This window comes from Dinoponera quadriceps, unplaced genomic scaffold (genome assembly GCF_001313825.1).
Source record: "Dinoponera quadriceps isolate SergipeBrazil2010 unplaced genomic scaffold, ASM131382v1 scaffold558, whole genome shotgun sequence".
NCBI lineage: Eukaryota > Metazoa > Arthropoda > Insecta > Hymenoptera > Formicidae > Dinoponera > Dinoponera quadriceps.
Genome location: NW_014554665.1, coordinates 143732 through 170968, shown reverse-complemented (window position 1 = coordinate 170968; position 27237 = coordinate 143732). Strand labels below are relative to the sequence as shown.

At 48.7% G+C, this 27237-nt stretch overlaps 1 protein-coding gene across 1 annotated transcript in view; it reads left to right on the top strand.

The window, feature by feature from the left end:
* Positions 1–714: 714 nt before the first annotated feature.
* Positions 715–27237, top strand: part of LOC106740729 (zeta-sarcoglycan) — a 78520-nt gene continuing 51997 nt past the window's right edge. The window contains exons 1-2 of the mRNA XM_014612056.1: positions 715–1482; positions 4731–4789. The gene's annotated coding sequence lies outside the window, so the exon portion shown is untranslated. The remainder of the gene's footprint in view (positions 1483–4730; positions 4790–27237) is intronic.

The window sequence follows — 27237 nt, the reverse complement described above, 5'->3', positions numbered from 1 at the left end:
TTTCTTTCGGCTTTTTGTAAGTACAGAGTCTAGTTTTCTTAGGTCTAGATTAAGTTCTAACAGTAAATATGCAAACTCAATGTAAAGTCCACTTCTGTTGTTGGCTCTCACTCTACGACGTTACTGCGAACGTAGAGCTTTTAGCACAAAGCATGAGTTTTCTTTTCTACCCTCTTCTTTCCCTCTCATTCTTCGCGCAACTTTCAATATATCTTATTAGCACTATATCACATTACTGTATATTCCAAGAGGTCTTAACCGCCGAATTAAATAAATCTCATCTCTCTCTCTCTCTCTCTCTCTCCTCGTAACTGTCCGCTCAGATATTTCACAGAACGAAGCCTCGAGCCTTTTACACAAATGGACGGAGCACCCAGCGGGGAAGCTAAACACGCGTTGCTTACGTCATTATACAAATTATGCGGCGAAGGCTGCCGTAATCGTCAAAGCGCGACGGGGAGCGATTTCACGCGCTTTAACCTCCGCCGCGCCCGTCATGTAATTGCGAATGAATCCGCCGTGCTTGACAAGGACAATGGAGACGGGGGAAGCGTATGAGAGCGCGCAATTCCCCGGAACTCGCGGGAAAAATAGCGACTGTGCGGCAGCGTCGGGATCGTAGGTGAGAAAGGACGCAGAGCGGAAGGGACGGGCGGCAGTTTCCCGCGCGGCCCGCTCTGTCGCAGTGTCGTATATTCCGCCGGTGCGGTTGTACACGCGACGCCACTTTAACCCGGAGTCGTCCGGACACCCGCGCCACCCCGCCTGACCCTCTCTCTCTCACTCTCCCTGTCGCTCGAGTAAACTATAGACACGGACCTACGGACCAGTGTATTTCGGTACGGAGGCAGTAGACCTCGGTGGACCTGGTGTTTCCCTCCTCGCATTCCCATTCTTCGTCCTCCTTCCGCTTTGCCGGTCGTCGTCGGTAGAGCGGCAAAGCGGAGAAGAGACGGAACGACTGCGAAGAGAAGGAGGCCGGGGGGAGCCCTCGCGCGCTCTCGCGTCTTCTTCTTGTTTCGGGCTTCCTTGGCCAAGAAGAGAGAGAGAGAGAGAGAGGGGGGGGGCGGGGGAGAGAACGGATGATAGCGATTCCCGTGCCAAGAGCTACTCGTTCGGGCCAAGCACAACTTGGCCGAGGCACAATCGAGTGAAAGTCGCGTCGCGTCTTTCGCCGGGGGTGGCTCCTAGGCGCCGCGCGCGCGCGCTGAGCGCAGCCGAGTGAGCAGAGCAGGGGGGTGGAGGTGGAAAAAAACACTTAACTCGGGAGCGGGATAGAAAATAAGGACAAATTGACTGTCCCCGGATGGATGGGACGAAGAATTCACTCCGGTGCGGATTGCGCGGCCCGACGACGGGGAAAAGCCGTGAAGAGAGCGCGGTGACTGAGTGCTGATCTTAGATTGCAGACGGAATGAGACTTACGAGGAGCAGACGGTCGCTACTCGAGGCTGGATTACGAGATAAATGCCTGCGCGGTAGGTAAGTCGCGAACGAGTGATAACCGATAAGGGGCACGATTAACGGCGGCGTGGCGCCGGCGATCGGGGGAAACGATTGAATCGATCATTCCGCGAGAGATGTATTACGTGGCGACGCGACAACGCCTTGAACGATCTCGATCAGTCATGAACGACGAGCCACGATCGCCCAAGAAGAGACCGAGGGAGAGAGAGACAAATAGATAAGTAGATAGTACTTTGTATTCGCGAGCACTCGTCAAGTGTACACCGGTAGAAAATTATAGTTGATTTCGGCGCCGAACATATTTGATATTGTTTCATTGTAGCAACGTATGTATGTATGTTACTATCGCTGACACTATAGTAACACTTACTGTAGAAAATAATGGTTCTACTTTTGTGGTCGAAGGGTGTTGTTTAGTCGAAACTAACTATAATTTTCTATCAATGCACTCGATTTTCCGCGGAACGACGTGAAACTTCGAAAATAGGATACACGCATCGGACGAAAAAGTTCAATTGCGCGTGTTTACGCGCGATTGTCCCGCCGATTGGTGTCTTGTAGCGTGTGTCATGACATTGCCACGCAACAGATGTCAAAGGTCGCGATTGCCGGCAATAATCGGCGCGATGAAATCGCTGCGGGATCAACGGCCAGTCAAACGTGCTTAACAATCATTTACTTTAACTGATCGATCAAACTGATTTCCAACTTCGTTAACGCACTATAATGGATAGATTGCGAGCACGGTTCGACGTAATACATACATATATATGTATATACGTGTGTGTATATGTGCAATGTGTGTAATTAGACATAGTTTTAAATCGACGTCCATCGGGCGTAACGAGCGCGACCGGCGCCATAGCAGCGTCCTTTCGTTCTGGTTCCAGAACTGTTCAATTTCCGCGGGTTGATTGAAATGAAATAATCATTATTGTTCGTGCCATGATCATCTACGATACGTGGTTCTATCGCGCCGCAACGGCCTGGTATTTATAATGACCATTGTTTCGAAACGCACGAATTTCCATAACTGGTAATTCGATTGTCGCGGTGTAACCGCGTTCACAATTTACGCGAGAATAACATTTCCCGCTCGTCGAGCTCTGTGACTAACATTTCCTCCCCCTCTCCTCTTCCCTCTCCTCTATCAATGTTTTAGAAATTTTTTCAGAGCTCAGCCGCCATACCGTGGAACTCACTTCCTCCACAAATAAAAAATCGACTTCTCTAATAAGCTTTGAACAAAAATTGCATCGTTATATGCGCCAAAATTCAAGTGTTCGCACCCATGCTTAAGCTGAGAAACTCTTCTTTCAGTCTCTAAACGTTATAAACACGACATGATTTCGCAACAAACGCTTTTATCTCTCTTTCTCTTTCTGCGGTACTTTGTTGCTCTTCATTTACCTTAATTGTAAACGATTTTGCAATTACAGCTGTGACTTAGCTTCAAGTATTCTTTATATATCTTCAGCCACTTGCTAATACTGCAAAAACTATTGTAAATCTAAGAGATAATTTATATCCCAAAGAGTTATAATAAACTCTATTCTACTCTATTTTCTTTTCTATCCCCCCTCTCTCTTTCTCTCTGATGAGGGGAGGAGAGCGAGGAGAGAAAAATGGGCGCGAAAGGCAGACGGACGAACGGTGCGGTTTTGTTTCTCCCGAATGCGGTCGTAGCCGGCGTGACAACAAGACGCATCTTTCCACCCCCTCTTGATAATCGGGTATCGCGCCGCGATAACAATCGGCGTTGCGGCCGATCCGTAACTTAATTGCATCGTCGATAACGCGCACGGCCGCCCCCGCATTTTACTGCTCGCTTTCCGGGAAGGTCGGACGAAAGAAGGGTAGCTGCGAATCGCCGGCGCGTAATGAAGGAATTTATGACGCGAATTGCTCGATGAAAATATACGAGCCCATCGGCCCCTTGGGCGANCCCACCCTGAGCGCTCACCCCCCCCCCCCTGCCTTATCGTCGAGATCGTCCTTTTTCTTCCTTCGCCGTGCCTCAATCGACATAAATTCTAATTACGCCTTGGCGCAATGCGTTTTCACGAAATCCCTTGGATTCCATTTGTTGCGCGAGTTGTTGCACGCTCGCGCAATATGTTGCTCTCGAACTAATTCGTGGCGCTCCAGCCTCGTCGTCGTCGTCGCAACCGGGCGTTGTTCTCCACGGCCGATTTATTAACGGTCGACGCACGTGTTCGGACGGGACAGGAGTTTCGTTTCCGAGAATGTTATTTCGCGAACGGCGACGACCGATGCGGCCCGTCCGCGCCCACTCCCACGCGACTTCGTCACTTTGACGGAATTAAGCGCCGCGCGTTTACGGCTGTGTCGCGATGACGGGGCTCATCGGAGAGGATCCAGTGACGTCAGCACGGCGAACGATCGGCCCGGCTCTGATCAGGTTAATCTCTCGAGCATCGGTTCACCCCGAGTGAGAACCTGATCTGTGAGTGGCTGATTGCTTCCAGGGGGAGGACGCGCCTTTCGGCAGGCGACACGTGCTTTCTCGATTGCTTTCACGGCAACGTATAATTCTACGCTCGAACGAGCGCCGGAGTAAATCGTTGGAAAGGACAGACCGGCCAGTACGCTAGGCGGAATACTTTACTCGGGGATAATTGGGACACGTCGAGCGATACGACGCTAATTGACATTTCGCTTGGATTTTTCGATCGCTTCCCATCGGGCTGCTCAATGTTTTACGCGTGTTTTCGGACCATTTTTTCGTTCTTATTCCTGGAAATAACAATGCGCGTTTTTCATCATGCGGCGGTCGCTCTCCGGTACGATTTAAGGTCGTTGGAGTGCCAGATTTTCCTATAACTTTATTTAACTATTTGAGGAATAAATGTCAATTTTAAGCGAAATTAAGACAAACATATTGCAAACACGGGGATATTATTTGAAAAGTAGGACGTAAACCGCTAGGAATGCGTGTGAAAAGTGTCATCTTTGTTCGCGAATATCAAGCTTCCGAATGATCGATCTTCTACCTTTACAGACGTACGATAATATTTCCATCAATATGCAGCGAAAATTGAAAAGGATTCTTAAGAAAACGGTCGGAAACGGACCAATTACCTCAAGCAAATTTTTCTTACATTTGCACAATTTTACACCACCATCCCTGCTGCGGTTGGAGGAAAAGGCATAAAATCCGCGCGATTCTTTTGCCGCGCCACTAGTTACGGATCACGAGTAAGGATCGCGGTCTTCATTACGCGTCTTGTTCTTTGTTGCAGACCGGGAACAGTTACAAATCGCCGGAGGAATCGCCGCACACGGAGCACAGCAGACTGAGGTAAGTGAAAACGAGACGCGCGTCATCGCGCAACAAAGCTGGAGAAGCAACAAATGCAGCGGACGCGCGCGCGGTTATTACGAGGAAAACAGGCACTCGGGATGAAAATAGCGAAACCGTTCCCGCGACGATAAACCACCCGGACGTGATGATCCTAATGTTTTTCGGCGGGAGACAAATGCCCGGGGGGAGGGGGGGAGGGAAGGGAGGAGAGAAAGATCAATCGCGAGTCACAATTTGCCGGGACTCGACGCCGTCGGAACGCCCGGCGTTAAATCGGCAACGCGCGGAAATTGATGATTAACCCATAATTATCGCGTACCGCAGCTAGAGTTAATGAATCGTGGATAATTGTGATGAATTTCCCGGCGTTACATGTGCATCCTCCTGGCCGGGCCGATGATGAACCGCGGCCCTCGTGCCCAGGTGACACAAGTATAGCGCGCGCCGCTAAGATTGACGTAAGTCGAGCAACGCGTCAGTGGACCGCGCCAGGCGTGTCCCGAAAGCGAAAGATAAATTTCCGACTGCGGCCGTGCGCGCACACGACGGCGCAGCACGTCGAATGCGATTCGTGACGCGTATCATCCGTAAGTTGCACGTCGAGTCGACACTAAAATTACTAGGTGGAATTCCTGCGATACTTGAGACGCTGCCAGGTCGGCGTCGTCTAATCTGCCCTCGCAGAAACAAAAAACCGCGGGAGCGAGCTTTTGGGGGGGGGGGGGGGGCTAGTGATGGGACTGAGACCGGTTTTGGTACTATCGATATATTTACCTCTGAAATTGGACATGTTTCGTATCGATTCGTTCTAAGATATATTCGCGAACAATTTGAAATGTATCGAAACATGCGGCCGCCGTATCGATACACATCAATTATATTAAATTTAATACCCGTTTAATTATAATTCACGATTTATATGTCAGAAGTAAAATTAATACCAAAATAATTATAGTTGAAATAATATGGTTAATAACCAATAATTATGGTTATAACGTGGTTACAGATGGTAAAATACGATTAATATGGATGAAATCACATTTATTGTGTAAAATGGGGAGGAGACAGGCGCACGCTTTTAAAAAAAATTCAGAAATTACGTGTACTTTTAAGTTTAATTAAATTGCTCGTGCACTTGTCACATTTTATTCGTTTAGCAAGTGTTGTGCACGCAGCACTTCCTCTCTCGCAATCCGGTTGCTTCCGGATCTTGTCGACATTTATATGTTAATTTTTATCGTAATGTTTTCATCGAGGTTAGTTCAGTAAAAATTAAATGATAAAAATGTTATTCTACTGAAAATATAAAGAGAAACGCGATGGAAACACGAACCGGCTGTAATGACCGCAGGATGCGCGATCAGGGTCAACGAGTCAGTCATTCGATCGGTCCCATCACTAGCTGGTGCGGAAGAGGGCCTGCGACGCGCGCGGATCGCGAGTTCTACTAACGCGCCCGCGAATCCGCAGTCGCCGTCGTTAATTTGGGATGGCGATTACGGTGAAGGAGGGAGGGGAGCGGATGCGATCGTTCTTCCAAACGACGTTGTTAAACGCCGGAACGGCCGCGAAACTTATACGATTAAACGATCCATCATTTGTTTTAACAACGCTTAAACGGCGGACGATCGCTGGAGTAGCGCTCTCGCGGATCTCGTAATCGCGTAAAATTTCACTGTCGGCGAACACGACGGTCAAGACGTACGCGCGGACGTCGCTCCTGTTGAATAATTCAGGAAATAATCACACAACCGGATCGCGATCTTGATTTGTGAAAATGGCAAATGGCGCGGCAGCGCATCGATTTCCGAAAGGGGGCGGTTGGAGATGCGCGCGCGGTGTTGCCGAAATTGAAATTTAAACGGAGGTGCCCCGAAACGCGCGGCCGTAAAAACGACGGGGGATGGAAAAAATATCGCTTTCGCGTTGCCGCCGGAGGTGGAAGGATTTTGCCGGACTAAGGAAATCTCATCCGCTATACGTTCCATATCGCTACCTCGTGATGGCCGGTATATTCGCGTCTCGTAACCGTGATATTCATTCCTTCGGCTGTTCTAAAAATGCGATATCCGGCCCGTCATTCTCTACGAACGCCGCCGTCGCATCGGCGCGCCCAATCTCGCTCGCATTCGAGTCGAAATTCATCGAATTCGTCGATTCCGAAATGCATTCTGTCACGATAAACGCGCTCACGCGGGTGTAATGCGTTTCGTTATATCGCCGATTTTTTTTTTCCGTCCAGTGGTACAAAAAAGTACAGCGCAATTTAAACCGATCTCGTCGAAATTCGCAGCCACCGGGGATATTTTTTACGCGCGAAAATAATTATAACACACACACACACACACACATTGAAAAATCAGCTTGGTTGGATTAATGTGAAAATGGACCACCGAACGCGTTTTCGTCGAAGGAAATAGAATTTCGTTCTTATGACCAGAAATTTGGTTTCCTTCAACCGAAATATGATGGTTGTCTACTTTCTCTGATTGATCCGGCCAAACTAGTTTCCCAGTGCGCAGGCGGACGCGGTTAGATGATTTTTCAGAGACGTCGCACGCGACGGCGCGCGTGCCGGTAAATTGCTGAGAGGTAGCAAATTTTCCCAAAGAATCCCGCGCCGTAAAATCCACCGCAATCGCGGTCGATTTGTTTCGCACGTGCGAAGGGAGCGCGCGCGCCGCGATCGTCGAATATTCATGCATTCGACGTGCATTCCTTCTCCCCGTGCATTTTCTTTTTTTTTTTCACCGTGAACCGTTGTGGAAAAAAGTCGATCGAACGAGCTATCAGCCGAAGCTAGATCCGGAATCAATTGATGGTCCATCGTACGCGCGGCCTTTTTTCTCCTCCATTCCGGATCGCCGTATTATGCGCGGCGGCGTAACGATTGATCCAGTCTAGGATCGGGACATTAAATCCGCCTCGTTTCGGCCGAAATGCGCATCCATCTTGCGTTACGGCCGACGGCGCTATTTCCCGCTCGATTGCGATACTTTTAATAGGGAATCGGAGGGTTTCGTGTCGGCGCTAATGTAACTTCGACGGAAGCCCGAGCAGACGGGAACGATTATCTTTCATTACACCTGCGATTCCCAGGTACAATGTGTTCCAATTAATCGGCCCGGTCGAGCCCGATGCTAATGGCAAGGTGGGAACGAGCGCGCGTATATCAATGACGAATGCATCGTGTTTCTTACGGGTTAGCAGTTCCCGCGAATTGATATTGTTGTGGAATTAATAATTGGCAACAGGCGCAGAGGGCAACCGCGCGCGAGTACGTGGGAAAAGAGGGGAGAACTCGTTTGAGTGGCGATCAAGAGAGAGAGGGAGAAAGATAAATAAATATCTGGCGTGATATCTTCCTTTCGCTTCTGGATTCTGAGACGATTAAAATTTAAATACCGCGAACAGTCGAGAACGCGAGGCGGGGGGAGTCGTATTAACCGGTACGCAGGAGTAAATGATGAGGGGGATATCGGTGAAATCCTGAATAACGAGTGACTGCAGATTAAGGGCAATCTCCCTCGCGGAATACGTGATTTATAATTTCGAATTCGACCGACATTTGACGGAACGATGCGGCTTTTATGGCTCATCGACGGCGTCGTTAACGGCGCGCGGCCGTAAGAGCCCGAGAATCAATATTGTCCAAGTTCGTCGTGTTGAGGAAGACAGTAAAACTTTACGTTCGAATTCGAGGAGGTGGGAAAGAGCGTCGTGCGCGCGCCCGGTAAAACATCGTCGCCGGTGAAGAGTCCGTGGTGGCCGGCGATCGTCTATTATGTCGTCGGCCGGGGTGATAAATGAACGAATGAAAGAATGTTACACGACTCCGCAATTCTTTCGCTCCGCCGGGCTTTTTTCGCCCGGGAACTTCCCGTCGGACCGCCGGGTTTTTTTCTCTCGCGGAGCACGCCGTACGCGTGCTCCTTTATTTCCATACGTAAACTCGTTGCGACCAGATTAATCGGCCGAGTGCACGTGTATTCTTCCCCCGGATATCGCGCGGCATTCAAACATCCCGCGATGTTTGAGCAAGAGAGAGAGAGAGAGAGCTATTGTAACGTCTCACCGTTACGCAAATAACCGCCACGTGGAAGACAATTCTCGGACAGTTTTTTTGCCTTCCTTCCTCCCGCGGAGAAGAAAACACGGTGACGGACGCGAGGCGACAGCAACTACGTATCTCAAGATCAACACGTCAAGTTATAACGAGGAAAATTATTTTTAACGAAAACTGAATCGGTAATGTAACAACAAAGACGGCGAAACGGACGGCAAAGGAAATGAAAGAAATCCCGGATACCTGCATGGAAAAAAATTAGGATGAATTCAAGACTCGTACTTTCACAACGATTAACTGATACAATTCTCAGTTCGAAGATGTCATGCTTTCTATCCAATATTTTTCTCTTCTCAATTCACGAAAATTATTCTTCAATAACAAGAATATGATATTTTCAATGGGACTATATAGGATTTCTTTATGTAAGCAGGCTTTATCTTCATACAAGATAAATATATTGCTTATATTTGAGAATACGAGACTTGAATATCGATACTAATTGTTTTCGCGTACACGGCGGGAAATAATTCGGAGAGGCAGCGAATTTCACGCTATCGTAGCAAATAAATAAATCTACAGGATGTCTCTTAAGTACATATTATCGCAATATTTGAATCGTTCAAGTTTATTTTATAAAGAATATTTTATAAAGAAATGTGAACATACATTTACATAATGTAATGTTACATAACGTACGTTCGTGTTAAACTTTTATTCACAAAACAATCTCGGCAATCACCTTGTAAAACACCGGACAATACTCGCGAAACATCCTGTATATTAATTAATGCGCGCCACGCCGGCATTAAAATTTAAATTATTTTTCTTCGTGTGTGCGTATACACTCGGACGCAAGACTGAAGGATTTTTCGCGTCCAGTGTTAGGCGGCAACAATGGTCCCGGCGGCAATTAGCATTCGAGTGCTTTCTGCTTGCAAGTATATCGTAATGTAACAATCGCGCCGGGCTTGCTCGTCGGGCGAGGCTATTTAGGCGTACAACCGTCGCGTTATCAAGCCTTCCCCATTCGGAACGTGTGAATCGTCCGTAACTTCGGATCGACCGCGCGTTTGTACGCGCTTATACATTCTGACGGGGGTTGTGAAACGCGCGAGGCGTGAAACGCCGACTAGCGGCGGCGGCGCAACAGCCGCGCGCGCGCGAGTCACAAGGCGCGAGCGTGTCAAATTCGCGGGCCATATTGCGGTATTGTGGCCAAAGGCGCAGCACGCAGCCAGTGCTTAACGCCCGTTCGTTATACAAATCTCTCGTTTGTATTCAATCCGCTGACGCTTATTTCGTGACAGCGCGCCTCTCCCCCGCGATGCGATTCCCCGATAATCCGAGTCACTCTCGCACGCAGGATAATCCCTTAAGTGCTGCGCAATTTTCTCACGGCTTGTAAGCCGCGCCGAGCGTCGCGAGATTTTTGTCCGCCACGCGAGAACACGGCTCTCGTCATCGTGTTGTTCGTCTGAGCTATTTGAAATCCCGGCCCGTTCGAAATTTGGAGGAGCTAAGTAAAGCCAGTTTCCCGAACTTCGCTTAATTGTTTCCTCGTGTATCTCAGCCGAAACTCAGTCGCAATTGTACGAGACGAGAGTGGGAAAATCATTTCGGCCTCTTTCGCCGGGTCGAAATACCTCCGTCGCTTCCCCCCAGCGCGATTTAGCCGCTTGCGAAAAATGACGAATGATCCCGCGCGACATTAGCGATGGCGGGATTAAGCGTTTCGCGAGTGAATTCGCGGATGAGGAGACACGCCTGGCGAGCGAGCGACTTTCCAAGTTACGGCCGTTCCACGCCAATGTACGTAATTGGCTGCCGACGTCGCGAACTTTTAATTGGTTTCAGCCGTATGTCCGTCCGTTTCGGCCCCGGTCCGATGATTTTTCATTCCCGCCCGACCGGAAATCGGCGTCGAAAATAATAAGCGCATCCCCTCCCCCTCGTCCCGTGGCTCTCGCCGTCGAAATCGGCCCTCATCAGATTTTCGGCGCGGAGAGGAACGCGCGCGCGCGCGGGCTCGAGCCAGCGGCCAGAGATGTTGCCGGGTTAATTAATGCCGCAATGCCAATTATACGCGCACGCACGTAATTAATAACGAAATATTAATGACAATGAGCGGGTAATAACAACTAGAAAATTTACAAATGCCACTCGTTGAGCATTAACGGATCATCGCTAATACGACGGTCGACGAATGAAACGATATATATATACATACATATATTTATATATATTATCATTATGAGGCTTTTGTTGTAACAACGGGATTATCATCTCGTTATCAAGCGCTGTTTTTCAATTTGTGACCGATCGACGGACGCGACTGACAGGCGGACGGGTCGACGGACGGACGGGGAGTGTTCTCGTCGAAATTAATGAGCTCGCTCTTATCTGCGCTACTCGTTGATTCAGGTAACCGAGGATAGGCACTTGAATTCCCTCGCCGGAGAGCGCCTCTCAGATATCTATCCGCGAGTATCTCGAGTGGGTGTCGCGGCCGATCGGATTGAAAGAAAATAGCATGATATTATTTTAAGCATCGTTTCGCATCTTCGATAGCCGCTCCACTTCTCCCTCGCCGTCCTCGTCGTCCTCTTCGCCGCGTATAAAAGTATCCTCTACGAAATTGTGTGTCGCGCAATGCACTTTTTATTTCCCCGTTATTCGACTCGGGAGTGAAATTCTAAACTCCCGTTTAAAATGGGCGGGGATCTGATATTCTTCAGCAAGGCGTTGCCCGCAAAATTGTGTCGCTGTTCCGAGCAAATAGGGGAACCCGCGGATACTTGATCCGCCCTTTCGATTTCGTTGAATATCTCAAAACGTGAAAGGAAAGTCGAAACGTCCTCACATTATAATATCACAGACATTTTAATGGTGTGTCTAATCATATCGATCAAATGAAAAAAAATAATGACGATCCTCAGAGTGATTTACATTTTAATAAAACAATCGAAGTGTACTGAGTGTCCTCTATTCTAGATACTTGATCTAAGAATGGGGAGACTTCATTCGGGGGCACCGCGTCGACTTTATGTTTTAATTAGTGTAATAAAAGGTAGATACTGAATAATCATAATCAAGCTCCGCTATCGAATCCTATATTTCTGTTAGCAAGTTATCGAGAAAATTTATAGCGGATACCGCGCAAGATCTGCTTCTGCCCTGAAGGCCTCACAGTTGAGAATGAACGGTGCCGTCAACACGAAGAACTAAATCTTTCTGTTATCGAAATAATGGCTGAGGATGAAGGTTGTCCCCGATGCGCCGCTCTTGGACAGATTTCGAGCCTTCCCACTGTTGCTTCAACGTCGTCGCGGCAACGATATTCGCCGCGTGAATTTCGCGCGAGATGACTCGGCGGTTTCACTTTTACAAGAGTCATTTTCCCGCGCGGATCGTCGTCACTCGCTATCGGCCGCTTGCAAACGCGCGCGCGACGGTATAGAAATGACACCGGCGTTGTTTTTACATACGTAGCGCGCAATTTTTCACGCGCTATTTGCCATATAGTCGGTATAATGCAACGCAAGCGTTCGAAAATTTTTCGTTCCATCCCGCCCGGCGCCGCGTCGCTCGACTGTGCTCGCGAGTTCATATTTATTTTGCAATGTTGCGCGCGCGACGATAGTGTTTCATCTATTTTCAACCGATACTCTCGCGGCTCCCGCTGGAAATACGCGCTCGCGCGTGCGCTGCAAGTGTTTTAATTAAAGTGTTTTTCGATTCTAGAAAACTTTCGGGATAAACGTAACCTTGTAAATCGCTACTCGCCCGTCCGTAGTCACTACACCGGAAAATTCTATCGGATAAACCGATCGCATCGCAATATGGAACGAAAAACGCGCGAGACGATCACGAGAGCGCTCTGCTTTATTAAAGCCCGCCGAGTCGATACACGGTTCATAACGCGCAAATTGCGTTTTATTCACTCGTTTGAGTGAGAGAGAGAGAAGGAGAAGCGTGCATCTTTTGACGCGGCGCGGCCGACGTCGATCTGTAACCCTGTCATAAATTTATGATTTAACGAGAAACTAAAATTAGCGAAGCCCCGCTCATTTTATCGCCGTCGCCGTCGACAATGCGAGTAACGCGGGACACATTTAACGGGATTAGCTCTCGGCTGCCGCCTTCTGGCTCGCCGCCAAAGCAAACACGAAGACTTTCACTTCGACGCACGAGACTTCGCGATTCTCGCCGCTCGCAGATAGCGAGATTGCTCGCGTGATTAAAGGGCCGCCGCCCCCGAACTTTGATTTTGGAGAACTCGGCGAAATGAATGGAAAATTCAGTCTTCCAAAAGTGATGATAACAGTATGGCCGAGATAACGTAATGAAGCGAATTCGACTAATGAAATTTAACGAAAGAATATATCGCGCGAGCGGATCGTGGGCTCACATCACAGAACATTACGAGTGATCTCGGTCTCGATTGAACGAAAAAACTGGAATTTTCATCGCGAGTTGAAATTAATTGCAAACTTGATCCCGACATGTATCCTTGAAACTCGGGCGGCGGCAATTCGGGAAGTTTCCTCAAGGTGTCTAAAAAAATATTGAGTCGGTCTCCTCCGGTCTCCGGGTGGCAGGAATTTACTTTGCTGATAAAGTTTATTAAGAACTACATCTACACGGGGGCGTGCAAGAGGCCGAACAATAAACGCGGGAAAGGGCGTTCGCCCGGGTTTACTCCTCGATACTACCACCACCCTTCCTCTCGGCTTGCTTCCAAGTTAAACTCGACGACTTTCACGTGAGTACGCCGGTGTAATAGTCTCCGCGTCGTCGGAACTACGGGCGCGAGGACGAACAAAACGTAAGCTCGGAGGTCAGACTGGTGTATCCACAGTCCCATAGAGCGACCGCAGTTCAGGTCTGATAAGCAGCATAAGCGACGTATGTAGTAATCGGCGCACTTCATTTTTGCCTCACGTGCGGAAAGACGTTTCCATTTAACCAGCGCGTTTAACCGAGCCTGTGTTATTCGAATATAACGCATCCCTCGTATTTTCTCAATTACCGCGCCAACTATCGGATAACTGCTTAATTAGCGATCATTGGGAATTGTCCATCCGCGAAAATTCCGACGTCAGTCGTTTCATGCGCCGGAATAATTGGGGGAAGAAACTCGATTCCTCGAGAAGACAGATCGTAATTATTACGCGTGCAAGTTAATTCGGTGCCTTTTCTTACCAAAAGCCACGATTTATTTGATTTAATTATCGATGTAACACCCGTTATCACCGATGACTTTGTCACCAACCATCGGTTAACTATCAAATCCCCTCGATCATTCCGCGACGTTACGCGGTGATTTATAAACAAAGACGGCGGGGTCTTGAAACTCACAATCGAGCGGAAAAATATTCCGATTTAAAATGTTCATTTTAGACATTTTAGAATTAGGTAAAATTAGAGGCGCCGAATGAATTTACGCATCTAATGATCGGCTCTAATGAGGTGCATCTTTGAAGTAATCGTTGATAATCTTCGTAACTTCATTCTTTTCCATCGCCGAGTCATTAGGCGGTTGTCGCGCGTATCGGCAACGATTGCCCGGCTCGCCGCTAACTCGCGCGAGCGAGCTGGCGTATCCAATTTCCCTGGTTCGCAAACAGCGAATTCTTACGTAGCGAACCAGCCACCGTGCGCCGCGGCGCCGTCGGTTTTTCCCCGGTCTCGGGGAAACTCGAGAACTCGACGGATAAATTCGCCGCACGCGCGACTTCGCGTGAAAAGACGCCGGTCTGGCCCGCTCCGCTATCGTCTCGACATAAAATATGGATTATTCCGGGTATTTGCATTCGGAAAACAAGCCGACGATGACGACGGTGACGAGGGCGACCGCGACGAGTCGGCTCACCGACCAAGTTCGCCGCAGTCGACGGGAAACTTTCCTACTCGCGATTCTGATAATTACCCAATTGTTTGCGCCGAATCGTCAATCTCGACGAATGGCGTCCTCAATCGTCGAACGACGAACGAGTCCTAAACCCCCGGCTAAGCTTCCCGGTACCTTTATCGCCCATGATCGAGAGAGTTTCCGTTGCCCGAGTTGAAATTTTGATGCTATTTCGAAACTCTTAATTCCTGACGGTAGCACGTTAGGCCTAGGCGCGTTTTCTCCCGTTTACCTTCCATTTCTCCATTACTTAGAAAAAAAGTTGAGTCCACGTGACTACTGCTATCATCAGCCTGATCCGATGAGGCAGATGATTCCCTGGTAATCATCAGTCTACAAAGACAACAAATAGAAACTGGCGAGAAACTTATTAATTTATAAAAAAGAAAGCAAAAATTTTTATATCACCTGGAATAATCTATTTTGACGCTAAAACGGCGAAAATAACGATTCGAGATATCGTCTGGACGGGAGGAGTAAATTACATTATTAGAGTTAAACTCGGACCTATCCTGCCATCTTAGCTCCCACTGTGTCGTTGGTTTAAAGATTTAACGCAGAGTTAGAACCCCGAAGAGAGATAAATATTCCCCGTGCCGGAATCGGCAAATTATTAGTCGAGCTATCGTTTTGTCCGGAGCGCCAATTTCCAAACTAGAAGCTCATTGAACGACGCGAGCTGCTCGTCCGCCGGCGCCCGTCGTCGTGCCATTATTCCCGAAATTTTTCCCCGTTCGGCTCTCTATTGATTCGCGCGCGCGTTGGCTTTCTGATTGCCGGCGCGCGGTGGTCGGCGGCGGCTAATAGATCGCGATCGATTTGTCGACGCCGACGCCGGCTCTCCGCATCGATATTAATCATTTTAATCGAGCTATTGTTCGAACGGCGAGAACGCGCGGAGCAAAGAGCGATTACGTTAAGCCCTTAATCGATCGCGTTACCGTTATTCGGACGATCACCGTCGCGATATTATTATCCGGCCGCGCGGAGCTAGCGCGCACGAGCATGCGATCGCCGCGGATTGACGTTTCGTTGTTGACCGCGGAATCACGCGAAATTTATATCGGCGAACATATTGTCGCGCCGGGCTGCGCGCCGATGGCCGATCGAGCATGTCGAGGAGGAAATAATCGTTATTGCCGGCGACAAACCGCACGCAACGTCAACGAGATTCCATTGAGTACGTATCACTATTAAGTGTGTATCTGAAAATAATTAAAAGAATGGTGGAAACAGTCAATTCCAAATTGATCTACGTTGTATTGAAAAGTGACGTTTGTAGTTCAGTAATTCAGAGGCTGGATCGGAAGTGATTCCACTTGAAATGAGGTCGTAAGGTGAAATGAGTTTGATATGAAGTACGGTGGAACTTTTGCACTGCTTATATATTGAAATATTATCTAACTCACTGCTCGTGCAATTAGAGAAAGTTTGACCATCCGAGAGGCGGAGGTATTCGCAACTAAAGTTGATACTTCATATGCGTGTTCTGAAAAGAGCAAAAATAATATTTTCGTATTTGTAATATTGTATATACGTTTACCTCAACTTGATTTTTCTTTTATTGTTCTATTGCGATACGATGAGTCGTTGAGTCGGACGGTAACGCGCCGCGGCACAACGCCTCGCCGAGTTTTCGCGCAAGTAAAAGCGCGTATCGAAATAAGCGTAGATATTAGAACGCGAATTCCCCATTAGAGAGCTCGAATTCGCTGCAGCAGTCTACCGAGAATCGTATATCACTACCGTTAACTAGTTGCTATTACGAGATGTAATGCCATTTGCAATTTCTCGGCTGGTACCGCGACCGACGTACCAAACCCGGCGTCGTCGGTTTTCCGAACTTTGCACAAATTTATAACGTGGTCAGTGAATCTCGGTTAATTTCCCTCCTCGGGAGTACCACCGCCGTCCGCGCGGTATTCAGCGAAATGTATGGGAAATTTTAAAAGGATACGCGCGCGCACGTTGCCGGAATTGTTCACGGGATTCAATGCGGTAAGCAAATAGGAAACGCAAGTATTATTACTCATTTCAAAGAGCATCTCCAAGGAAAAGCTTTTCCCCGCAACGAAACGCATCGGGCGTGCGCGCAAGCGTACCTTGTGCAATATTAGTTTAGTAACGCAGGTAATATATGACGAGTTGGATTCACGACAGTTTACGATGGTCGATTTCAATCGTCGTACAATTTTATGGACATAACTTAAATACTGACTGTACGCTTAACGAGGTGATTCTATCATCTAGGATTGACCGTGTACGTGACCCGACCGTCAATTTCACCTCTGACCTTGCATTTGAATATCTTATTAAAACAACGGGCACTGTTTGTAAGATTCTAAGTTTCGCTGGACCCCCCTTCAGACTCGATTCGCATCCTTTTGTCACATAACAACGCAATTGTAATCTTGCATCCGCAGACTGCATTTGATGTCCGCATACCGACTTATTTATCTTTTTTCCTGACGGTATTGACTGTATTATTGCCTTCTCTTTCATCTATATCAGAGAATATTGATCCCGTTGAAATAAATAAATAGATAAATAAATTACTAGCGACTTCCTCGAGAAGATCTCGCGTCCCTTCTGTTTATCATCAGCCGCCGCAAACGTTTCCGAATTTCGCGTGTCTCTTCTCCCGGCACACACGGTTGAGGAGCCGAGGAGGTACCGCGATCTTGCACTTATTGATTCTATTGCGATACTTCGAGATTGTCAATCGGGACGTGCTCGATCCGAGACAACGGAACGGATCTCCGAGCAGGCCGGAGAATGACGAGTTACATCGTCGGCACGAATCTCCAATTTCCCCTAGCCGCAGGGTTAAATATTCATCGTTGAAGAGCGGCGTTCTCTCCCGGCGCGTATCTTATATTTCAGGTATAGATGAAACCGGAAGAATCACAGGTATGCGCCGGCATACATACGACCCGATTACATTTCGCATGCAAATCACGCCGAGTAATCACGAGCTCGCGCCAAAGGCATCCACCTGTTTCCCTAACGCGCGGGCGTGCCTCCTTTGACCTTCTTCCTCGGCCCTGCGAGTTTTCCTCTCTCGGCGACCCTACGCCGTTCATCAGCCTCGTGCCGTCGGGACGATTGTTTCTCACCTCCCGATTACGATATCCGTTGCCGCCGGAATAAATCGCGAAAGGAGGGTCGAATTGCAAGATTCTCTCCCCCGCCCAGCTCGCGGTCGCGCGATGCACGGAGATACCCGAGAGAACGGGGGAAAATGGGACACGGGTGAGAAAGGAATTGGCGAAGATAGGTAGGGGGAGGGGAGGAGGGGGCGTCTTCGCTCGCAAATGGACTCGGATAGGTGCTTTGTGCGAAAATGAAAAAGTCACGAAGGCGGAAGGTAAGAACGTACATATATACGCGTAGGCATAAATATGTGCGCTTCTCGGGCGGGGGTGCTCGGAGGACGGCGGAGGGGGGTGATAGGAGTAGAAATAAATTCGTTGCACCCCGAGGACCGATATGATACGCCGAGAAAATATAGTGCCGGTCTTGAAATCGATACCACTGTCAACTTGTTCGCGCCGCCATCGCCGCCGCGTTGTCGAAGGTACCGAGGCGGCGGTCGCGAGGAGCAACTTCTTCGCTATCGTTATTCCGGCTCCTCTGGAGATGACGACGCGAAATTCGCTGCGCCGAGCGTCTCGTTCTGTGTGTTCCCAGGCAGCCCGGCGATGATAAAATGATGCGCGTGTAAAGTAAAAATACCAATGTCTGGCCACGACCTACCTAACTCTCGACCATTCTTGTTGTTTCCTATCTTTAAATACGGTTATTCCAATTTTCGACATAGAATAATATACAGGACGTTTGACGCAAACTATCTCATCCGTCGTATACTTGTAGTTTGGGTCGATGTGAGCAAATAGATCCTCTACCATTTTGCAAACAAGCATGCAAAATTTTGTATCATTAATTATTGAGAGCGGCCATGTGCGAAGGAATGTTCTTTAATTAACAACTCAAAAATTCGCGTGTTTATTTGCAAAATCGTGAAGGACTTTCTTGCTCGGAACGGCCTAATCTACGAGTGTACGACAGCTCGCGTCGTTTCACTCGAGATTCGCGGAGCTCCGGACGACGGGCGTACACTCGAGAATTTTCCAAAGTCCGTCGCGATTACGCGCCGTAAATTTCACAATAAAACGTTCGCATGGGCGCTGCGTCAAGGGCGCAATTTGGCTAATAAATCCGCGGGAAACGATCCGGTCGTAAAGAAAAGAGAGTGCCGTGAGCTCTCGGCGCGCGCGTTCGTGACAAGAAGGGCGGGAAGAATTTGTCGTCGCTTGAATGTTATTTCCTCGACCGGTATCGGTCGGTCGGTTTGATAACCTGCGTTATGCAATCGTCGTTCCGCTATCCGTCCGCCATGTCGAGGGGCTTCACGGCCGTATGAATATGCAATATTTCTTCGCCGCGTGCACGGAGTTACGCGTTCTGCGTTACAATGCGTGCACGTAAATGTGTAATATTATACATATATATATATATATATATATTTATACATATACATATATATTCCTGAATAAACCAGACCTTTCATCTCCCGCGGCAGGTCTGCTGTATGCATATCTTCCTTCTATTCCGCGCTTACTCACGGGGGCGGTGGGCGTGCAAAGCGAGAAACGCAGGGAGAGCCCCACAGAGGAGATGACAATACGATTATTTATCCTGGCCTCTTTGAAATCTTGATCCTGAATCACGGCCTCTCCTCCTCCTGCGACTCTTTCTTCTTCGCCTCGCCTGCCGTGAAACGGCTACAGACGCTCTCTTGGACGAAAAATATGTATATATTCGCATCGCGTATTTAGCGCTGAATACGCTCGATTTTAAATTTCGTTTACACGATGGTGCGAGGGGAAGCTGCTCGATGTGAAAATCCGAGATCAGCGTTAGGAAAGCACACGCGAATGTGGCCGGAGAGAGAGAGAGAGAGAGAGAGAGAGAGGAGGACCAGGAAAATGCGAGCCGTAACGTTTTTCACCATAGGAATCAGAGTTTGACATCGCGCTTACGTGCGCTTCAAAATTTACCACATGGCACATCGAAAACACCACACACATACATGGGGTTACCCCGTGCACGAAACATTTTCGAACTTGGTTATCCGGCGGCAAAATTTGTATCGCGGAATATCCGAATACGCGTGGGAAAAAAGAATTCACATAAATCGCGATGCTCGTGTATAAAAATGCGTATCGAAATTCTATCCCAATTAAAATGTTCCTCCGAGCGTAATCCTACCCGGCGTCTCTGGTAAAATTGTTTATCCCGCGCGAGATTCGCCGGCGATATCTTCGCGATCTCTTCCGCGAAGAGATGATGAAAGCGATCAATGAAAGGCGAAGCGAGAGAACGGGGACGGTGAAAGGAATCTCGCGTTTTACCTGTGAGGCGCGCACCGCCGAGGACGGAAGTCCTTCTGGAATCCCTGCCTGCTGCAGGAACAGAAGCCTGCCGCACCAGGTGTCTACCTCGCTTCGGAAACCCGTCGGCATCGCTCTCGGAGACGGCGCACACTCGTCTTCCGTGCCGATGCACAAGCCACGTTACTCCCTCTTCTTCTCTCTATCTCTTTTTACGAGCTCCCCTGGTTTGATCAACTCGCTCTCTTTTTACACGCGCAGCGATCGCGAATCGTACAAAGAGACGTTCTCTATTTGTCCCGGCTCCCGCCTACTTCCATCGCGGTGTTCCCCGTCCCCTCAACCCCCCGCCCCGCTCCCCTTTCTGCCCTCGAACGAGCGGCGCCGCGCTCTCGGAAATAAAGGGGCTCGCGAGGCAGGAAAACCTCAATCAGGAAACACACCGGGCGACGTCGTGAATATTGGAAAATTGGAAATCGGTTAGCCCTCCGGCATCCGTCGACCCTGAACTCTCGCTTGATACGAGAGCCCTCGGGGTTGTCTTCCTCAGATCGAGCGATACGGAGCGTGCGGAGCGTGTCGTGAAATTAATTACATGTACCTCCGTTTTTCGGACTTGCAAGCACCCGGATAATAATGATGCTCACGAGCCGTAAACAAAACGCGACGGTAAACAAAGTAACGTACAATTGAAAAGTGCGTTTCTCCAAAAGGCGAAGCGCTTTCACAACGACATAATAATACATCTAGTTAGAATTTCGACAACATACCTCTGTACATATAATTAGCCCCGTTATATTATTATATATGTGTCTTCCCGACTTGTTACATTATACGATAAGCCCCGAGTCCCCATGAGTGGGTATGCTTTGCTCGGTACGGTATCGTGACGTTGCGAGAGGCAAGACAGAGTGGCCATTAGCGAAGTTGTAAATAGATTCCATCTCGGGGCATGCCAATGGCACCCCGAGCGAGCGAAATATCCACACAGGCTCCGTCGAAAAATTCCCCGGCGCTTCTCCGCGGAGTTACGGAGTGAAATCGCTCAGAGTATTCCGGGATTTTTCCGCCGCGATCGCGTGCACGCGCGCTCGGCAAAGATTCTGTTTCGTAAAAGCCCTCGAACGTATCCGTCCGGATTTTCGCGAGTGTACAAGTTGCTCGATCGATAAAGCGGTAGCGCCGTTGACGAAAATATACTGTAGAAAGTGGAAGTAAAATAAATGGGATAGGGGATCGCGACATCTCGCCGACGGTGTGTGCTTGCAGTCGCGCGCGCCGGTGAGCAGCGCGGGGAGGGGAGGGGATGCAAGATGCACGGGATCATTGCCGGGAAGAACAGGCTCCGTTAGATTTATTCCTCGTCCCTATCGAGACACGATCGTTTATATTCCCCGGAATAGATATTCGCATCGGGTTCCATCTCGAGTCGTACTTCTCAAATGCGTGTTCGTCGTACGCCACGATTCCCGAATACGACGCGTACGAGAGAAGGCGGATAGGACGAGGAGAACGTCCTGGGAATTGGATGTTAACACTCGTCCTCGACGTTCCGTGATTTGTCGAGTCGCTCGACTTTCGATTGCCTCTACTGAAGGATGACTCATGCGAGAACGAGAACGAGTCTCCAGCCTGCGGGTGCACTAATATCTCGGGTATGTTGATCCACATACTTCCGGTCGTCGCGACATTAGTCTTTCATGGAGCGCTTCGTGAAATTTTACGCACCGAAGAGAAATAGTCTGAGAAATCAATGATAGATATTCTCACGTATGAGCAAGAATATTACAATAGAAGGCTTTAGTTTTGAATCGAATCGCAAGTAATATTTGAATTAATACGAATTCAATCAGATCAAGACTAAAAATCTTCCAAGAAGATCGCAATATTCTTGCTCACGTATGAGAATATTTATTCTTGATTCAGAACTAATTTTTTTCTGTACAAACACACACACACACACGCGCATGATATTCGCGTGAATGAAATATCAAATCAAATTCGTTATCATGAAAAAGTAAAGGGTTTACCGTTATATACGCATTGAGTACATTAAATACGGAAAGAGTTGTTTAATGAATCGCATGCTTTTCAATGCATTATATTAGTAAATCGCAAAGGGGGGAGAGGGAGATTAAGGAAATAAGAAAAATCGCGCTGAATCGCGGAGGCGGATTAATATTTTAAATAATACTCGGGGGCCACGCTCGCATTTAAATACAATGCCGCGAGCTTAAACCCCATTTCGGCCCCGAGGACGAATAGCCGTCTCATTATATGCCCTTTACGCCCTTTCATACGCGACTTTACCCGACAGAGACGTACGGGACGCAATTGCGCCTTAAAGCGGCGCTATCGCGTCGTCCGAGCGGACGAATTGCCGCGAGAGAAATGCACGGGAACACAGAGGCCGCGCGTATGTCCCGATTGTGTAAGCAAGATCGCAGATTACGCGACGAATTGCCGCGTTAGATCAGAGATCTCTCGAGCGCCGCTCGAGGCCCGTCCCTTTTTCCGCTCGGCACTCGCGTACGAGCGCGCGTACGTGTCGCTTCAACGCGAACAATCGCGGAGGTCGATCTTACGAGCCGCCCTTATTTCTGGCTGCGCCCGACCGAAGGTGCTGCATTCACGTGGCGATAAAGGGAGACACACGGGCGTGCGTAAGTGACGCGCGAAAGGGCCCGCCGAAAAGGCTCTCCCGCGGGGAGCGCGCATTATCATCCCGGGACATTAGGTACCTTGTTCGTCGAGTGCCCTTCGCACACATCGCTCACGCGGCACGTACACGTGTACATGAGCCGCATAACGCGCGATTTCCATGGGAATGCGGCCGGCAAGGGCTGAGTTTGCATCCGAAAGATAACCCTGCACGGCGCTCTCCGTTTATATCGATCTACGCGCGCCCGGTCACTGTATTAGCGGTCCGGGACCCCTCGCGAGAAATTGCTGTTGACTTCCGTCGCTTCTCACCGGTATAGATTGTCCCTTCGACTCGATCACACTCGCTCGCTCGTCAACGCTGCGCCAACAGTGTGCTCAAAGTAACACCGCCCGGTCGGAGGTAATTAATTTTTCTGCCAGTTCAACTCCACGCGCGGGGACGGAAACCGGTATCGCGCGGGCGATCGGCCGGTTGGACCGGCGCATAAACCGCCGTGAACATTTAACGCCTATAAATTCATAATAGAGCTCGTGTCCAAATATTGACGCGACAGGATACTTAAACATCCGCGGCATTTAATATCCGTGAATATTTCACGCGGATTATTTTATTACGGATTGAAAAACCACCGGCGCACTCGCTTTCTCTCTCTCTCTCTGCGGAGCGTATGTACCGCCATTCTTTCCGCGCGTTATTGCTGGCGCGGCATTTTTTTCCCCCGGGCGCGAGAACAATGGTCAGAGATAAATACTCAGGATCGAAATTGAATCGCGCACACGTCGTTTGCACGTGGAATAGTTTTGCGAGCGCGAATGGTAATTGGTGTTTATTTGACGTTCAGTTTTCGAGTACGGAGCGACGCGTGATGCGACGGCATGTGAACTTATGAACGGTTCGGTCTGGTTCGCAGCACCGTGTAACGATATTGTTCGACGGACGACGAGCTGCTGTCACGGGACCGGCCCTCTCTCTTTCTCTCTCTTTCCTGAAATACTGACAATGTGAAACTTTACTGCCGTCGCGGCTAGGACGCGCTTAACGCCGATATCGTTCATTATGTTCATGAAGTGGTGATCGACACCGCCGTAAGTAGGGCGATTTTACGCGACATAAACTTGAGGAATGTCACTCGCGCCTTGCTCCCTGAAGATATTCTTCTTTGTGTGCACTGAGAGAAAGAAATATCGCAAAATAACAAATATTTGTTCGGCGGATATTAATAATACATTTACTCATACCAACATACATATTTGTGCACTGAGAATAAATTTGTTCGAGTGAGAAAATATACATTTTTTAAAATATGCACCTTTGCACAAAAGCAATCGTTTATTCCATTTAAATGAAAGAGTTTAGATTAAGTAAATATGTTATTAGTATCCGCTGAATGAAAATTTATTTTTTAGATGTTTTCCGAGTAAATATTTGTTTTTTATTTTTTAGGTACTTCTCCTGAATAAATATTTTTTTTATTTAGACGCACACAAACAAAAAATTCTAACCATAGTTTGCATTTATTTATATGTATTACCTCTCGTTTTTTCTACTTTAAACGGTAAAAAAAATATAAAGAGGTTAAAAAAGAGTAAATGTTTGTCAAGTTCATTGCTATTCGAAAGAGCGTAGTTTTTATCCATTTCCACATTTTTCGAATCGCTTCTATTTCGGACGGGTTTGAAGGTACAGCATTTTTAAACTACATCAATGGGATATTTCCGCCGTTTTTTCGAGACATTTTGCAACGGTCGACGGCAAAGTTCGGCAAAGTACGACGGTGAAGTTCCTTCGAAAAAGGGCCATTTGTATCCGTCTAACCGCGCCATACTTATTCGTTTCGGAGAGAGCGTCTTTTTGAAGAATACAACGATCGTCGAGGGTTGGCTTAAGCCTCGGCGCCACGATGCCGTGCGGGTTCAAATGGGCATCATCGAGCAACGGTGTTGATACCGCCGGAATTACTAGGGCGGCCATAAACTCGAGACAAATGGCATTTAGGACTTCATCCCGCTTGTGGAGCAGGTTAAGCGAAAAACGTGCCCGGGGGGGAAAAACGCGGACGCGCCGGAAACAAAATGGTAATGAATGAGAGGAGTGGATAAAGGAGATGGGCGTAACACTCGGAAGGGTACGTCGGCGGATGATTGAGAGAAAAAGTCTCTCCACCCTCGCCCTTTATCTCCCCACCCCCTTATTCCCCCGAGACGTGCGTGTCAGCCGGAGGCTTCGCGGATTACACGCGTTGTTTCGCGAATGTTACAATCCGACAGCGTTTAAACGCTCTTATGCGATTACATTCGCGATTTCGTAAGAAAGAACGATCGAACTCGGACAGCTGTCGATCCCGCGAATTTTTCTTGCCGCACGCAGTTCCTCTCTGTGAAACGTGCTCGACACCCGGGCCCGCGACGGGATGTCGACAGAGACCGACTGTAAAACCCCCGGCAATTTCTGTCACTCGCTCGTTTCCCCCGTTTTTCTTCGCCGTTTAATTAATATCCACGGACGCTCGGAGAGTTGTAAACCTCGTCGGCCGGATCACCATGATACACGCAACCTTTAATATCGAGGACGTATTCCGAGGGTAGTATTCCGGCGGCGGTGGCTGGCGGCAAGATGGATACCGGACCGGCATCTCGCAGTGAAACTTTTAGAATCTCCGGAGAACGAGGACGGGTATACGTCGGTACATTTCGCATTCCCTATTCCCGCGGGATCTCACTCGCTTCCTTTCGCTCCTCTTCTTTCCCTTCTTCTTCTATGCTGCTGCTGCTGCTTCTTCTTCTTCTTCACGGTCTCACTACCGTCTCCCTTCTCGTCGCCCAAACCCGGTTAGAAAGGAAGACGCGCGATCCGTGATACGCTATAGAGAGCGACGCCGGTGTTGCTGTTGCTGCTGCTGGCTGATGGCGCCGATGCTGATGGCGCCTCCGCATGCCGCGAAGCACAGCTCGGGAGCCGAGCCGAGGGAGAGAAGATAAAGTTCGCGGCGGTATGCTGATACGTCAGCCTCGCACCGCAGGTGCGGTGCATGACCTATACACCGCACCCTGTCTTCATGCTTTCCACTACCGCTTTTTTTTCCTTCTTTTTTCCGCCCCTCCCCCCCGCCCTTTCCCACGATCTACCTCTCGTCACGAAGAGCACGCTCGCCCTCGACGCATTCGCCGAACTTCCCGGCTAAATAAACTACGGCTCGACGCAGCGCGAGTTGCCGTCTGGAGGATTCCCAGGCACGCGTAGATGCACACCGTTCCGTCGTTTGTGTAATCGCGTCGCGTCCCAACAATCCTTCCGAGGCTCGAACGAATTTCGGGGCGACTCGGTAATTAATCGTTTCACGAATCGGATACTCCGGCACTGTGCGGTGTGCCTCGCTTGAAAATTTTGCAACGGGAACTCCGGCAGGAATTAATCGCTCGGCAAAAATTTCGGGGCAAACTTCCTTCCGTCGGAAAGTCATCCAAAATTCAATTTCCTCTGACAAACGATCCGCTTAATTTATTAAATATTTCTCCACAAAATGTGAGACATTTCCACACCGGGAAGGTCCGAAATACCGAATGATCTGTTGTTACGTTTGTTTTAAAAAGCAATTTTTCATTTGGATTTCTATCTACAAATGAGCGAATACGTGTCTGAGACATCTCTCGGTGTAGAAAGAGAATCGAAAATAAATGAAGAATTTCTACGGGGGCAGAAATGAACTAATGAGCGCGAGCGAGCGAACGAGCGAGCGAACGAACGTATGCACGTGAAGCAAAAAGTCTTTACGCGGGCATCCCTGATTCGGACGCGGAATTTTTCCTGCTCTCACATCCTGCCGTTCTCCTTCCAATTACAGAGTGAAGGTTTTATTTCCCGTCGAGCGCGCCGGCTGGTAATTAGGTGGCGTGTACAAATTTGTTAACTCTTCAGAAGGTTAATGGCGTACCAGACACCGCCAAAGAGCGCTCTTCCGCGTCTTTGTCTTGTCCCGGGCCCGAATTATTCAGTCTCGCGGAATCACTGTCGGGCGCCAACACTCGCGAATTAATTCAACTCTCGCGACTCGCGCGTAGAAATATTATCCGTGGGATTCTCATCACGAAGGCGGGGGCCAGTCAACCGGGCTGAATAATAAAGTAAGACGGCAATGTTCGGAATATTATACGTCGCGTGTTAAACCGAGCGGATATAAAAAAGAAAAATAAAGGAAAACGCGCGCGATGGGGTGGATCGATCCGAAAAATAGATTAACGTTTAATTTTAGTTCGTAACGCGTCGACGGTAATCAATCTATTTTTCTCTGATCTTCCGCACTCAGAGAGATAATTTAATGGTAATAGCTGAATTTCATTAGCTGGCTTGAACTTTGCTGTCAATGCCAGAAGTTGGCTATTAGAGGAAAAATGTATTTCCTGCGGGGGT